We start from the raw sequence: 17,670 nt of genomic DNA on the forward strand, positions 1-17,670 counted from the left end.
ACCCCCTATCATGTTGATCCTGTAGACTTGGTCTTGAGAAGTGGAATGTTTGTTGGATTCCTTTTTTCCTCTTGAAGGAAGATATAATGGAGGGAGGAAAGAGGAACAAATCCCAATCTCCACCTTAAATATTCAAATTGATCTCATGGTAGATGTTTGGTGAATATATCAACTACCTTCTCTTTTTTAGGTACATACTCCAGCTTGACAAGATTATTTGGAACTTTCTCTCTCAAGAAATGGTCCTTGATTGGAATATGATTTGTCTTTGAGTGAAAAAAATTATTCTTTGACATGTTGATGACACTTGTATTCTCACAAATATTAGGAATAGACTGGTCATAAAACACTTGTACATCTTGCAAAGTCTTCTTCATCTATAAGAGTTGAGCGCAACAAGAAGTTGCTGCTATATATTCTGTTTCAGCTGTAGATAGAGAGATTGAAGGTTGCTTATTGCTCAACCATGAAACTAGACATTCTCCAAGAAAGAATGCACCACTACTAGTGCTCTTTTGATCATGTACATCACCTGCCCAATCAACATTGATATAAATAGTTAGTGAAAAATATTTACCTGTTGGGTACCAAAGTCCATAGTTCCTTATGGATTTGAGATATATGAGAATCCTTTTGGCTGCTAGAAGATGGATATGTCTAGGAGTTTATTGGAATCTTCCAACAATACCAACTACCTACATAATGTCTAGTCATGAGGCTATCAAATATAAGAGGCTTCCAATAATAGATCCCTATAAATTTTGGTCCACTTCTAGCAATTCATAAATAGTGCTAATCTTGTAACCTATAACCATTGGTGTACTCACCAAAGAAAACTCCTCCATGCCAAACTTATTCAATACTTCCTTGAGATACTTGCTTTGCGAGATAAAAATCCCTTTGGGAGTTTGTGCAATCTACAAACCAAGGAAATAAGATATTTATCCAAGCATAGACATCTCAAACTTGGCATTCATATCAGCTGCAAACTGGCATGTTAGTTGATTTGAATCACTGGAAAACTTAATATCATCAACGTAAACAAACACCACTAACAATTTTCCATCATTAGCTTTAACATATAAATTACTATCAGCTATGCCTCTTTTGAAACCAAACTTGAGCAAGTAGCTATCAAACTTGGAGTACCAAGCCCGTGGCACTTACTTGAGACCATACAAGGCCTTCTTCAGCTTGCACAAATAATCAAACTGTTCTGACAGCTGAAAACCATCTAGTTTTCCTATATAAACTTCTTCCTGCAACTCTCCATTTAGAAGAATAGATTTTACATCCATCTTATATATCTTAAATTTATTGAAATAATAAAATTCCAAAAACATTCTAATCATTTCTAATCGAGCAACAAGAGAAAAGGTTATTGATCGTGTTCATTGATTGTCAAGCTATTGAATAGTTATATGAATGCATGAGTTAATAACTTTTTACTGCATTTACCTTAATAGGGTAGTGAGCCTTCTTGATGATTCTCTAATGAAACTAATGAAACAATGAACAATTATGCATTCATGACCTACAAGTACCATGTTTACCAAGTGTTTATATAAATGATTATCATGTATTTGGAAATCTTGAGTAATATTAGAGCTTGGAAACAAAGTTTGAAGCCTTGTATAGACTGTAGATAGAGTTCTGGGCAGTTCTAGGGAGTTGGCCAATAGGCTAGCCCTAGAAATCCATAACCGAGTCTCTGGCTGCAGGTGCAAAACATGGAAATCTCAATTGTAGTTGCACAAAGGATGTGTTGTGCATGCGGCTTGAGGCCTCTAGCCGCATAGATTGGCCTTCATGCTTGTGGATAGGTTGTAAATTCAAGTTGAAAGTGGTTCAAGCTCAGATAAAGGGCCACGAGTGGAAATTAGTTGATATCTGGGTGATCATGTGTCTCTAAATAGTTTCAATAAGTTAGCAATGGACCCCATTTCCACAACTAAATATTGGAGGTTGGGTCATACATAATAACTCTTAGCTCATGTTTACCCTGGTGAGCTTGTAAGAGCGGGTAAATGTGGGGTCCGGTGTTACATATTCATTATGGTCACTTATAAGTATAGAAAAGGGACCTCTTATACACAAAAGATAACATATGAGAACAATGTTTAATTTAAAATAACATCCCCTAAACGGGGAATTGAGTATGCTATAAGTGTTCCCTTCTTCATTTGTGTGTGTTTTTAGTTTCTCTTGCATGCTCTGGAACATCAAAAGGGCAATTTATTTTATGAGATTAACATTACTATAACTAAATGCTCATAAATTACAAGAAATGATTTAGAATATCGAATTATATAAACAAATGAGCATCCATTTGGTATAATTATAATATATTTGTTCTATTTAGAATAAGAGTAGCAAGAATTGAAAATAATTATCTTACCTCTAATTTCTTGGGTATGTCATACATCTTGAAATTAACACTCCTAGATTGATCAAGTTTGAATTGAGGGAGGAAAGTTACAAAACTTTCATCTAGAAGAACAAGTACCAAAATTATTTCAAATGAACTTGGAATTAAACATGGTGACAAAGGAAGGGAACTCACCAAAAGTAAAATAAAATCGTATATTATATTTACAAATTATATGAAAAGGGATACTAGGACCAAGTTTGATGTCTGATAGCTATATGTATAGTTGCATTAGGAGGACAACTTTATGTTTTTCAATTAAAAGGAAAAATAAATAAAATATAACATGCAATAAATGCATGGAATATTGAATGTAGCTAGGTTACTTATTTCATACGCCAAATAAGATTACTATTATTATTATTATTATTTTATAGTATAACCTATGCATTTATATTATGTTGTGTCCAAACAAACAAAAAATTCATATTCTTATCTAATGATGTACCATTAGGGAAACCAAACCAATAACAGAGGTGTGTTTCCTTTGTCCATATGATCAAGTTTTTAATTATGATATAGTAAAAAAATAAAAAGTATGATATTACCTTGAGGGTGGTTCCATGTGTGCCAACACTAGATTCTCTTCTTCTTCTTAAGAATATAAAATTCCAGGTTGCGTTTCTTCTTTGCTAGCTGGGAGACCTTGTTCTCTAGTTTTTTCACTTGTAACTAGTGGGAATCTATGAAGAGTATGATTTACAACAAGGCCTCACTCATTTCCACCAACACTTTTGTAGGAACCCCACCTTCATACCATAATTAATGTAACAAATTATGTCATTATCTCTTGTGGTGACATTTAAATGTTATCATGGTGACATACTAGGATGAATGATTTAAAAATGATGCAAATGTAAACATTTTCTTTGATAATTAAAAATGTTGAGAAACTAGCTAATAATGTGAGCAGCAATATAGGATATGATGCCATGGGAGGAAATAGTGAGAGGGTTATGGGAAATTATCCATGCCTACTATTCCCAAAAAAACTCACTTAGTGACCTATGCCAAAATTTGACTTTAAAATTTCATTACCCTCTTTTCCCACTAGTCCATAATTAACTAAATTAAGTAAGGTATAGTTGAAGCAACCATCTCCCACATTTATTGACGATGGCTGGTGGTTGTGGACTACTCTCAAAATTATTTGGGTAGCATGGGCAAGTAATCATTTTGAAATTTTAGGCTTGGCCCATGAATGGTGTGGGAAAATAAGGAAAACCATGTGGATAACCATCCATGAGTTCATGGAAACCATACCTATAGAGATGAGAGATTTCATTTTTTAGTGGGAGGTTTTCTTGACTATGTTGAGTGTTTATACAGAGTTTTAGGTGCCCAAATATGCCTAGAAAAGCACCAATTGTATATTGGAACATTGTTGGTGTGATTTTGACTCTATAAAACTAAATTTTCCATGCCCATTACTCATTGAAGAGTTCTAGAAATTAGCTAAGCAGTGGGGGTGGTGAATTGATGCATGTTAGGCTAGTATGTTAAGCTATGGGAAAGGAAATCACTAAGGGAATGTAAAGTAGTAAGGGACATATATTTCTATGTTGGCTATATGAGAGGAATTTGATATTTGTGGAGACCCCATGCTTACTAGACTAAAGAGTTCTCTAATGTTATGCTTTTGTGAACGGAAATTTCGTTTACCCATCCAAAATCTCTAAGTGTTGATAGTTCCCAGTTGTTATATCATGGACTTGCTAAGGGGTGGCCAACTGTAGAGAGAATTAGTGTAGTTGAGCCTATGTTCAGGTGGAAAAGGGTCCTTCCCAAGACAATTTCCAACTTGAAATTACAAATACTTGTTTCCTCTTAATCAATATTGTTCATTTTCTCTTTAAATTCGGTTGGTAAACATGTAAGATGAAAAATGTATGCCATTTTTTGTATATAATTTATATTGTGGTACATGTGTTAAAATATCATACAGATCTAATATGGTGATCTGAATGTGTACATGTTTTTCATCTGATGCCTCTCATGTTTCCATAGTTATAGGGATAAGATATGGGATTTGGTATAAATTGTACCATTAAACTTGTATGAGTAATCCCTGCTTGCTATAAATCTCAATGAAACCCACCGAAGTGTAAGTGCATGGCTAGAGTAACTATATATTAATGCATAATCCAAATATCTACTATATGCCAAGGGATAGTCTAATTAATGGAAACATGGTAAATTTGGTAGAAAACTTCGTTATTACTAGGGGGGACTAAAAGTTGTAATGTTTAACTTCTGATAGTAAAATTTTGTTCACGATTATGATGTGCACATGCACACACATATACAATTCATGAAGATATCTAAACCTATGTTTATTTTAATGTATATTAATCCCAACTTAAAAGTGCTTGTTTGAAGTAATTTATATCTAAAGTAGAGAAATTAGTTAAATAATCCTCGTACCCAAATTTATGCAATGAAGTTCATAAATTTGGGTGGAAAGTATCTATCTTTGTATTTTGGAAAACAAGTTCATACATTTCTTTGTATTCATGAATTTCTCATATATGAAGGGGAAGGGAATTTTGAGCAAGATATTTTACCCATTTTACAACCATTTGAGCATGCTAATTGTAAATCTGAAAAATAAATCAATGGAGATAATCATCTTTAATTTCTAATAAAAATTATATTTGAAAATTCTTTTATATTTGTTGTAGAGTTTGCAAAAATCTACTCCATTGTAAATTGAGATAATTCTTGGTGATTTTACCATTAAAAATAGGGCTTTCACTAGATACAAATGTTAATATTATGGACAACAGATAATCCCATTATGTGTTTGGATGATTTAATGAAGTTTCTAAAGGTGACATAGTAAAGTTTTCCAATGGCTAATAATACCATCAGGGTTCTGTGGAATTGGTAAAGTTTCTACAGGTGACACATTAAACTTTGTTGAGAGTAGATAATACCGTTGAGGGTTCGAAGGATTTGATAAAGTTTCTAAAAGTGACACATTATCTAATAATACCATGAGGGTTTTGTGGATTTGGAAAAGTTTCTATAGGTGACATATAAAATTTTGCGGAGAGTAGATAATATCATCGAGGGTTTGACGGATTTGATAAAGTTTCTAAAAGTGACACACTAAATTTATAAAGTTTCTAAAAGTCACACATTAAATTTTTCTTGTGATCAATAATACGATGGGGTTTTGATGAATTTGATAAAATTTCTAAAATCTACATGATAAATTTCATTGGTGGTCAAATGAGGCATTTTCTACAATGTTGATTTCATTTCTATCATTTTGAGGCATTTTATCCTAGTATATTTTTGTTGAATTCTCAACATTCTTCTATGCATAATTTCAGGGATGCCACCTACACCCATGGTGGCCCATTCTAGGTTAGTCAACACCAATGCAAGGAATTATGGGTATAAATCATATGGTGGGAACAAGGGAGTAATGTAGTAAGGAATTGAGACACTGAAGAAATTTTAGACGGGGAATTTGCTATGATAGAGGCTGGAGAGAGGTGAGTAGGAGAGGTAACAAAAAATAAATGTTTTGAAGAGAAATTAAAATGGAGGATACTGAAGAAGTATGATTTCCCACCCATATTAGAGAAGGATATAAAGATAAGGCCCATTGGTATGAATCCCACTAAGATAAAAGTAGAGTTAACACAATAATTTGACTAGGTCCGACCATAAATCCAATGGGGAAGCAAAGTAGAGAGGACCAAGGAGGTATGTTGACTCTCCTAACCACAAAATTGTGGAAGTGATAAGAGAAAAATAAGAGTAAAAAATAAATCTAGATAGGTATTGTCTAAATATCTTACCCCGAACAAAGTAAGTAGTGAATGCAGTGCCAGTGTAACTCTTTGTTTCATACTATCTAAGATTGTCTCTTAGTTGTGCTTCATTTTAGAAGAGAATGATGGAAGTGGTAGCTTATGATCATCATGCAGATGGAGAGGAAATATCCCACGTGGAGGATAATATCTTTGTATCAACTCCATTAAACCTATATTATGGTGCATGCACTAAGGATTGCACCAAAATTCGAATTGTCAAAGCTGCAAAGGGAGAAGTGAACGTAGACAATAGCGCATATCATATTTTCTTGGGTTGTTGAGGTGACACCTCATCTAAGGAATTTCAAACAAGATAATTAAGTTTTGTTTTGAATACAAATACTACAATATTGTTTCCATAACCAACAAATTATTCATCATTGGAGTGGAGATAATATTTAAATCTATGAAAGGGTTCAAATCTTGGTTCAATCCTTGTCTCAAATTACAATTTTCTAAAAACTCAAGATAAAATAACTAGGTATGGAAGCTACAACTTTCAAAGTATATCTACAAATAAGTCTCCTTGAGAACTAATTTTTTTGAATAAATACATTACATCTACTAACATAAGAGCTAATGTAACTATGTTATATAGAGATACCCAACCAAATGGTGTGTGTTTAAAAGACATAAGACTTGGTAATTTGTAGAATAGTTAAACCTCCAATCATGCACATGAGATTACAAAAATATGATCTATGCATTGCATCAAAAAAACGTTATTGACATCGTTTTAAAAAATAAAGAAAAAATAGAGTTTCATTAAAAGAAACAACATAAAACTATTTATCTAAGAGTTTCGAGAAATGCTCAGAATTCATACCTAGTGATCAATTTCTCCCCTCAATCTAGTAAATGTTCTAAGAAGCTTTGGGAAACTTGTAATAAAGCATATTCCATGTCTTCTCTAAAGCTTCATTTAGAAATTAATGTATCAATATCAAGAAAGATAACCAAATTCACATGCTATAATGACTCATAAATACAACTCACAACTTTTCATGTTTTTTGAAATAGAAGATAAAATAAATGAAAATATTCACTTACCAAGCCTCCATGAATGTTATTATACCCACCAAATCCTAATTAATGGGATCTAATACTTGACACCCTAGCTTGGGTTGTCTTTTCTTGTATCCTAATAACATGCTTTGTTGGACCTTCTCATGCAGATGGCCTATACTTTGGATTCTTATGGACCTCCTTGAATATGAAATATTTTGTACACTCATTTAATGTTTCTTAGTCTATGATAAAAAATAAGCATTGATATCACAAATCTTTTGTTAACTTGGACTCTAAGTTCTCCCTTTTAGAGTGAATGTATTTTCATACAATATCCAAAATAATTCCTTTATTAAAATCATGATTTTGAAACGATGCAATAACATCTTTGAAGAGTTCATCTTTCTTAGCATTGAGTTATTTTCTCCACTCCACTTTGACTATATTTCCAAATAGTAGTTTTGCATGATCACAGATAAAGTGAAATAATATTTACCACATTATTTCCTCAAGGTATTTCCTTTTGAGGATAGCAAGATTGTTCTTCTTGCAATCCTTTTGTAGTCACTATATGCATATTTTTGAAATATTAAGTGTTGAAACAAATGCCATTATAGGTACATTAGTCATTTAGTCAACTATTTGTTGCATTTACAATGTGAATGTGAAAATGTTAGTAAACTCATTATCAAATAATAAAAGCTCCCATAATCTAAAATAATTGTACTAAACATTAAATAAGAAATCAAATAAAGAGCAAGAACATAAAAATAAGAATTATATTTAATGGTAAGAAAGTTTGAAAAAAGGGAAATGTTATGTATTAAAAAAAAAACTACAAAAATTAATATCTAGAATGTTGAAGAAAAAACAAAATTGGACAAGGCATCTCTATATAATTTTTACCAGTTCATCTAAAGAAAGACTTACGCTTTCCAAAAACACCATCTCCCAAAACTGATTTTTTTTAAGGAATGTTTGTCTAATTTGAATGTTATAAAGAGTATCTAGTACTAGTCTTAGTATTCTTGATTGTGATTCTCTATGATTCCTTAAGGAAAAATGTTCTATTGTCGTCGATGGTAGAAGTCTAATTGAACCCAGACTTGATCAATTGTTTCTTAATTATGGAGTGCTCGTAATAGGTGCTAACTTATTCAATTTAATTAGGATTCAAAAAATTCCATGTTATGAGCTTTAATTCTCTATGCCACTCTTGTGTTAGGAGTTGATACTCCATATGTAGAGGGAACAACATGATCCTCCCTAGTTGATAAATTGTAAGTTTGATGTAGTGGTTCTAGAAACACCCTACCAGGCACAAACATAAATATTAAAATAGTATAAGAGTGGAAAATAACATAAGCAAACTCGTTGCAATCTATTATTGAAACTTACCACTTCCATAACATTGGATGCATTGAAGGCCATATAAGGATCATGTAAGCCAACAAGATGCATGGCCACTGGAGTTACTTTAGCAATGCCCTGTGTGACAAAAACATTAATATTAAAATCATATTATTAAAAAGTGAAATAAGTGGATTAAGTCCACAAAAATATAATATCAAATCTTAAAAATATAGTATCAAATCTTACCTCTTAAATAATAATAGATGAAGTAAAGGGAATGATAGGAGTTGGAATGACTATATAAACAAGAGAGCCATTGTCGTAGCGGTAGTCCTTGCCGAGGTTGAGAACTTAGGGCCGCTTGTTTTGCGTTGTTTACACAATGACTTTGTCAGCAATGCTTGGGCTCTATGCGCAAGGAAAATTAACTTTCTTTATTTACAGAAAATTACCTTGGGTAATTTGCATAACTCACTATGTCTACCTCCTAGCTAACCAACTCACTTGCATCCTATAGAAAATTTGTAAGCAGCTTGGTGAAAAGCTACCAAACCACAGTGAGAACACGGTTGCGCATTAAGCATTTGAGCCTTGAGTTTTGCCAGCTCAAATTCAAAATCTAAGAGAACTTGCAGCATATTCTAAATAAGCACAAACACACAAAAGAATCCTAACAGGTTATACATTGAAGTATTTACTCTCTTAAAAAAATACTAAATTCTGAATCAAAATTATAATGAATTGAACTTATTCAAAACCCAACCTTTAGAAAATCTATTGTAAGTTGGATACTAGTTTGCAAATCATCCAAGCTTATTTGATAGAGAAGGAGAAATCTGGCCAAAATTCTGACTTGTGTTGTGTGTGTGCCCATCTCTTCTAACAATGAGAATTTTTTAAGATTCAAGATTCTTTTTTGCGTGGGACCTTTTGGGTTTCCCAGTATGGAAATTCAAATATTTCAGGAAGCTCTTCCGGGATTTTAACATAAAGAATCCCACTGGACCTTCAAGAGAAAATTTGCAGAACAAAACATAAAATTTTCTAGCGATCGAATGATAGCAGGTTAGACATACTTTCCTTTATAGACCTTTCCATAGCCGCCTTCTCCAATTTTAGAGCCAACAGATATCAATTGTGGGTCGATTAGGAATCTTTTGTCCAGCCGGAATTCGCAGGGAGGCGGAGGCGAAACGCCTTCTTTGAGACTGTCTGGCAGCACTTGAGACTTCTTACCAAATTGCTTGTAGAGAAGAAATTGTTCATCTTCAAAACTCATGACTTTTTGCATTTTTACCATTACCCAGATCCTCTGATGCCCAGCTTCCCACTCCAATCAGACTCTGAAACTTCCATGACCTAAAAACCCAATTCACAGAATAGTTTCATTTGTCACACAAATTCCGTATTCTCTTCTGGGTATTGGTGGAAAGACCAGATGAACTTGAGCTGTGCATGGAGAAAGTTTGTTATTAGCGCATTTTTCTCACTGGAATTTCTCTAGGTACCTCCATTACATAAAATTAAAAGAAAATACCTATATATAGTTTCACAAGTGAGTGGTGGTCTGTAAAGTGCTTAAAAAAATAAAAATAAAAAGATGTCCATGGACCATGCGCCACATGCCTCACCTCCTCCATAACATAGCATGCAGGGCTTAAACCATGCCTAAGGGAAAAATAAATATCACTTGGCACCCGTGGCAACCATTCGGACACGCAAATACCATGGACCCACGTGCACCCAACTACCATGGACCCACCTGCATGTATTACACGTGTTGATGTAACAATCAGAATCAGGAAGCCGGGCAAGTTGAGGAAGGGGTGGGCATTCGAATCATTACGCTCGCGGGGCAGAACAACAGAGCCACCATGAATTTGTCTAACAACGGAGCCATCATGAATTTGTCGGGATCGCCTCAGAATACTATTGATCGATTTTAACATAAAGAATCCCACTGGACCTTCAAGAGAAAATTTGCAGAACAAAACATAAAATTTTCTAGCAATTGAACGATAGCAGGATAGACATACTTTCCTTTATAGACCTTTCCATGGGTGCCTTCTCCAATTTTAGAGCCAACAGATATCAATTGTGGGTCGATTAGGAATCTTTCGTCCAGCCGGAATTCGCAGGGAGGCGGAGGCGAAACGCCTTCTTTGAGAAGCAGAGGTAAAGAATTTAGTGCTGATATTTCTGCAATTCTGCTTGTTTTCAGCAAGGGCAGCCCAATAATTTCCTTCTATTTTCATTAGCCATAGGTTAGGAGATTGGAACCTGCTGTGTTCAATCAAAATCATTTCGAGTAGCTACAATGCATTACATAATGCTTGGTGGTAGTGCATGCATTTTTAAACAAAACATCAGTCAATAATACACGTTTCCTTTAAATTGACACTTTCAGTGCATGTGACATGTTCGATCCACATGTAATACATGCGTGGTGCTCCATGTTTGGTGTTAACATCTGTCATGCATGTTTTAAGATCATCCACCAATTATGATATTAAGTTGCAGAAGCATAAGAAGCGATTGACTTCTAGCAAAATATTAAAGCTAAATAAGAAGTAGTTCTTTAAGCGCCAACCCCACGAAGTATAGGTTTGTTGAGTAAAGTTTCCTGAATATTCAAAGGTAAATCCAAAGCCTATGAGCTATAACTTTCCACACCCTTAGCGTCGCTGCACAAGATCTCAAAGGCGAGACAAGCCTCGAGAGTACGTCTGTACAGGTTGGTCCGGATAAAAACATAGAGAAACAAGAGAAGAGAAGCTTTGGTACTGGTCTGGTCAATTCCTATCCCGTTACTGGACCCAGGGCCGACAATGAAAATGATGAAACTACCCTGCTTGGTTCCTTTGCCATTTCTAATAAACCGATGGAAAAAGATGATGAAAATGTACGGCTGAGAGATAATGGCCAGGAACCTGATCATGCACAACAACAAAAGTCATCAGATACAGGACAGGGCCAGGACGAGGATTTCATGGCTCAACCAGCCAGCGATGCAGAGTATTTTTTGTCTCCAATCCCCTGAATTCTGCCTGCAAAATCCAATTCTGAAGCATTCACTGAATTCTGAAGCATTTAGTAAAGGTATACTTGCATTTCATTTCATAATTCAACTGTATGAATGAAAGTATAATTATTATTGCTTTTTTTTGGAACAAGCCTATGACATTGTGGTTCCAGAGGTGGTATTGCAGGGCAGACCATAGCCATTCCCTCCCAACATTGTGGTTCCAAGAATCTCATGCCAATTCATATGGAGAATCTCACTTTCATTAGAAGCTATGTGCAGCTTTTTTAACAGAGGTATGAGCATAAATTTTTTGAGACAGTTATGAGCAGAACTAAGACTGCAATCGAAGGAGATGCAATACTTGAATTGAGGCTTCTGTGATCCATAATATTTGCAAGAATAACTTCGGCGTAAATCACATGGTTGGCTTGAAAAAAAAAATTTCTTTTCAAACCAACCATTGAAATTATTAATCCTAACTTTTAATAACCTAATATTATAATTTTATTATATATATATATATATATATATATATATATATATATATATATATATATATATATATATATATTTTTATAAATAAATTCCTTTTTAAAACCAACCATTTTACCTAATTTAACTTATTTCCATAGAAAAATAATAATAATAATAATAATATTAATAAATAATAATTTGACCTGGCTCCTAAGGTCAAAATTAGCCGTTAGTCAATCTAGCCGTTGGAGACTCTACTCAGACTATTTATCATGCTAAGCTGGATCTGTTTCTTCAACTTGTCCTGATGATGAACCACACTAGTTGGTTCGAAACGCGTCGACAAATGTTTTTCTACATGTGATTTACGCTGAAGTTATTCTTGCAGAGATGCAATACCTCAAGTATTTTGCTAATGACTTATTTTGCAGCGTTGAAAAGATTATCGATAACTCCAAAGGCAGACCAAGGAACATGAGCCAGGTGAAGTGTCGTTGTCCCTATGATTTTGGCTATTAGTTGTAACCATACCAGGTATGTATGTTAGTTCCTTACTTAACCTACAAATTTTAAAAACCCTTCTGCTTCTATGCTATCTTCCCCACTTGAACATCTCAAAAAAACTAAAATATCAAATTTGATTTAATAATGGAAAGCTGCAAGTGCAGATGAAAGGAGTCTCCATTTCTACCACTCCTCCATTGTTGCCACTCTTGCCATTGCATGAATTTATCCAGTCTGCTGAAGATTACGAGTACATCTTCAAAACCTCGATGCAGGTTAGTTCATGCCTCCGGAGTCTGGTTAAGGAAGGCAGCTTGGGATGAAGGGAACAGGCACCATTGTAGGACCTCAAACACTACAGAGAATGCAGAAATGTTTTCATTGTAGCTACCCAAATAAGATAATAATCACATCGAGCCCTTGACACTTACCACATTTGTAAGTGACATTTGTGGTCCATGCAAATGTGTTGGCATGTCGCAATATCTGCCAGAAATAAAACGTGTTGACGTCTTGCAATACCGGGAAAACATGGGTTAAATGGATCAGTATGACATATTAATATGAAATCAATCAATATCCTGGCAATAAGACCTCCAAAACAAAACTTTGGATAAAACAAAAAAACCACGAAATGTTTTTTTAAAACATTGGTTAAATGTAATGGTACGCCTGAATTAATATGAAATATATCGACGATCGATCGCTATAGTCCCTACTATGCCAGAGGCAAGGACTAAACATAGGATAATTAAACCCTAAAAATAAAATATTCAAATTTACTTTATGCACCATAATGTTAATTTTTTTCCCTTCATCATTTCTCAACAGTTCAATTAAAACATGCAAAAAGTGGTGCATCCTTTAGAATAAAACTAGGAGTGCCATTAAGCACATTCTTAAAGAATAAAAAAATAACATAAAATGAAAAAATATTAATTGGAAAACCTATGCAAATGATATTAATAACTTAAGAAAAATTCAATAACATAATTAAAAAAACATCCATAATACTTACTTTTCATTAAGTTTTCATCTATAAGAAAAACATACTCAAATTGTAATTTTTGTGGGGTATATTTATGTTATTATGTTTCATTTCCCTATGGGTTGATTGGCAATACTTATCAACATTTAAATTAATGTGTTGGGATGTTCTAGATCCCTTGCTTCACCAAAAATAAATATGTCCTTCAAGCAAGTTTTTAGAAAAACATAAAATAATATGAAACAAAAAAAATTATTCAATTAGAAAACATGTGTAGCTTATATACATTGTGACGAAGACAAACAATTAGACTACCGCCAAATATTCTACTCTATGTTATGCCCATGACACATCCATGGCCCAAGATAATTCTCCATCCCAATTGAGCACTATGGTTATTATCCCACAATGCAGTGTTGTTGTGCTCTTACCTCGAAAGTGCACATGCATCACAAACCTCACAACACAACATTGTTGCACCTTCCTTTGGACTCCTCACAAGACTCACAAATTTCTCTCTCCATAGTGTAGTGCATGTTGGCACCTTTCCTAACTCCCCATGGGAGTCACCACCTCAACAAATGTGCAATCCTACGCTATGCCCAACACAAAAAATGATGGGGAATTTTCCCATTTATCAGGTTCATCATATGATGGCTTGCCATATCGGTGATTAAAAAATTTCTCAATGACTCAAAGTCTATTGAGAAGGTTTTTGGAGATCATCACATCAAAAGTCCTAATGAGCCAATAAACCATTATTATCTTAGTGTGGGCAATATTGTTCAACACTTGATTGAGTCATTGATAAATCGATGGTTTAGCGACGTAAACATGGATCGATATTTCTCCATTAACTCAGCTATCAACTAACGACTTGAATATTGATGTTTAACACTTGGGTTCTCATTCCCTTCTTGCTTGTTCATCTACATCATGTTTTCTCAACTTCTATTTTCGCTCAAAACACATTGCAACCAAGAAGGTTGGTGTGGTTATATTCACTACGCATTATTTACGCAGGCTTAGAGGTTTAATGCCCACCCCTATGCTTGTCTATGGGGGCTCAAATATTTTCAGAAACACTCTAAAAGACATGCACACAATCCAAAACACAGACCAAAATTCACAGGGAACAATTTACGAGTTCCAACACATAGATATCATTAACCAAATTGGAGGATAATTTCACATGAATTCGTTAATAGATATTTTTTTACAAATTGGCCCACTCCCTCTCTCTCAATTATCCCTCTATAATATTCTCTTCTCCATTCTATTTATTCTCTATCTTCTACACTACTTCCTACTCTACTTGTAGAAATTTGGTGATAGAATTGCAACTGCTTAAGAAATTTTAATCTAAATCAAGAGACACAATTCTACTCTACTGATTTGCGGAATTCAATTCACAATTTAGAACAACAATCTTAGACATGCAATAAGAAATAACACACATGAACAATATTTTTTCTAGGGGAACCCAACTAGGAAAAAGCCATTCAAGCTTCTTTGCATTAATAAGATGAATAGAGATGTATTACAATTGCTAGCTCAGTCTGAGTTCAACCAGTAAGTGAATAACCTCTCTATCTGCTCAGTGAGAAGCTCTAAACTAAACTTGGTCAATTTATGCCTCTACTTGAGCCCCTATTTCCTTGCACAAATCCTAGAGAGTTAGCCCTTAATTTTTAGGAATTTTCCTCCATTTGATTGCACAATTCCCAAGGTTTGATCATTTGACTACATGCAACACTTGTACACTAAAAATAGTTTACAACTGCTTGTTACACTACCTTGGAATCTCCATCACAGCTGGGAACTTGAATTATCTACATGCACTAGTTATTTTAAGTTGATTGATCAGTTAACTAGATGATCACTGAGTTAGATTGTTGTCCCACTGCATAATTGACCTTCCACTAGTTCCTCCAACTGTTAGAACTAGTTTAACTAAACTCAACTGGATATAACTAAATTGGATTACTAAAATTTAGCAATCACACATGATTAACTCAACTCCAAGCCCTCTAACTCAAATTTACTAAGCTAACTAAGTTACAAGAGCGACGTCACACATTTTAACTGCATCCAAGTTGTTTGCTAATGTGGAAATTCAAATTTTCTCAATTTGACCAAGGCAAAGTCAAATTGAGACTTTTTGCTATACTTCTCAACACTCCCTCTCAACAAGAAAGGGATTATCAACCACCCCTGTCCTACACCCGTGGAACTCAAACTTTCTTCTAGACAAATCCTTTAACAAGATGTCAACATCTTGTTCCTTTATTGGAATGTATTGTAGCAACATTATGCACCTTTAAACATAGTCTCGTAAATGATGATACCAGATATCTATATGCTTGCATCAACTGTGAAATACCAGATTCTCGAAGAGGATAATGCAACTCTAATTATCACAACAAATTACAATTGGATCCATCATCTGACCAAATAGTCCTACAAGTATCTTTCCCATCCAGATCGCCTCGCATGTTGCTTGACTTGCAGCCATGTATTCTCCTCTTGTCGAGCTCAGCGCCACATATCTTTTCTTCCTATTGTACCAGGAAACCATTGCAGACCCAACACTGAAAATTCCACTTAATGTACTCTTTCGTTCGAATAGACTCCCTACCCAATTTTCATCTGTGAAGCCACAAAACTTCACTCCCTATGTTTGTTTGTACCATAATCCATACTAGGTAGTGCCTCTGAGGTACTATAAAACATGCTTAGATTCCCTATAATATAATTTTATTGGGCTAAACATAACTTGGCTCAGTTGGTTGACTGCATAACACATATCTAGTTGTGTGTTCACAAGGTACATAGGTGAACCCACAAAATTTTGGTAAATGGTAGCATCCTATTCGCTAGAGGTGTAGTCTCCTTCCTCCAGTTGGTCGCTAAAGGTGTCTCCATGGACTTACAACTCTCCATGTAGAATCTTTGTAATATCTCGTTGGAATAATTTCCTTGAGACATAATCAATTCCCCATCACCTTTCCATACTTCCAGCCCAAGCAAGTAGTGCATGAGACCCATGTCCTTCATCTCAAATTCCCTTGCAAGATCCTCCTTGCAAGAGGTGATCAGTTGCTCATCACATGTTATATTAAATAATAAACATATAAAACAATGATAATTATTGTACCTTCTGCCAAAATATGATAGAGGTTCACATCAGCTTCACTTTTGGTGAAGCCCAAACCAATGAGATAATTGACGATCCTGGTGTACCAAACATGAGGTGCCTATTTGAGACCGTACAATGCTTGCTTGAGTCTGTACACATGAGACTCCTGATCAAATGTCTCAAACCCTTATCATTTCTATATGTACACCTCCTCCTCAATAACAACATTGTGAGATTCTCTTTTACATCCATCTGGTGGTTCTTCCACCCCATCTATGCAGCTAGTGCAAGAATTGATCTAATGGATGAATACCTTGCTACAAGAGAAAAGGTTTACTCATAATCAATTTGTTAGGTCCCTATAATACTAGTGATTGCCCCATTACTATTGTAGTTGTATCCCTTATTAATATTGTTGTGCCCCTATTGTCCCCATATTGTTATTACTATGCCCCATAGGATCCCTCTATTGTTATTTTTGTGGCTTTATATTATTATTGTTAGGTCGGTTGGGTTATATTGTGACTCCTTAGACTCCTATATATAGAAAGGAGGTTTTGTCATTTGAATCATCCAAGAATTGTTCATTTGTGTAATGTAAAGAAGGTTGCCCCCTCAAAGAGGCTGAATTCTAAGGCGTTCAACTATCTTTTCTATCTTTTTGTGAGCTGGTTTCATAACATTTGGTATCAGAGCTTTGGATTCTAGGGTTTCGCTGCTCCAAATAGGTCATCGTGGCATTTTCGCTATAACTTTTTTTCTGCGATGTCTCAGAAGCTAAAAAAAAACCCATTTGAGACAAAATCGTATTGAATCTAGGGTCTGAATTTTAGAGCTTTTCGCACTATATTTGCAGAGATACGATTTGAGGAAGTTGGTATTTTTGCAGACTCCTGAATTACACTCCAAATAGGTGACCTAGGG

Source organism: Pinus tabuliformis, chromosome 4_2 (assembly GCF_031772625.1).
Source record: "Pinus tabuliformis cultivar Carrire ecotype Pingquan chromosome 4_2, CPIR1, whole genome shotgun sequence".
Taxonomy (NCBI): domain Eukaryota; kingdom Viridiplantae; phylum Streptophyta; class Pinopsida; order Pinales; family Pinaceae; genus Pinus; species Pinus tabuliformis.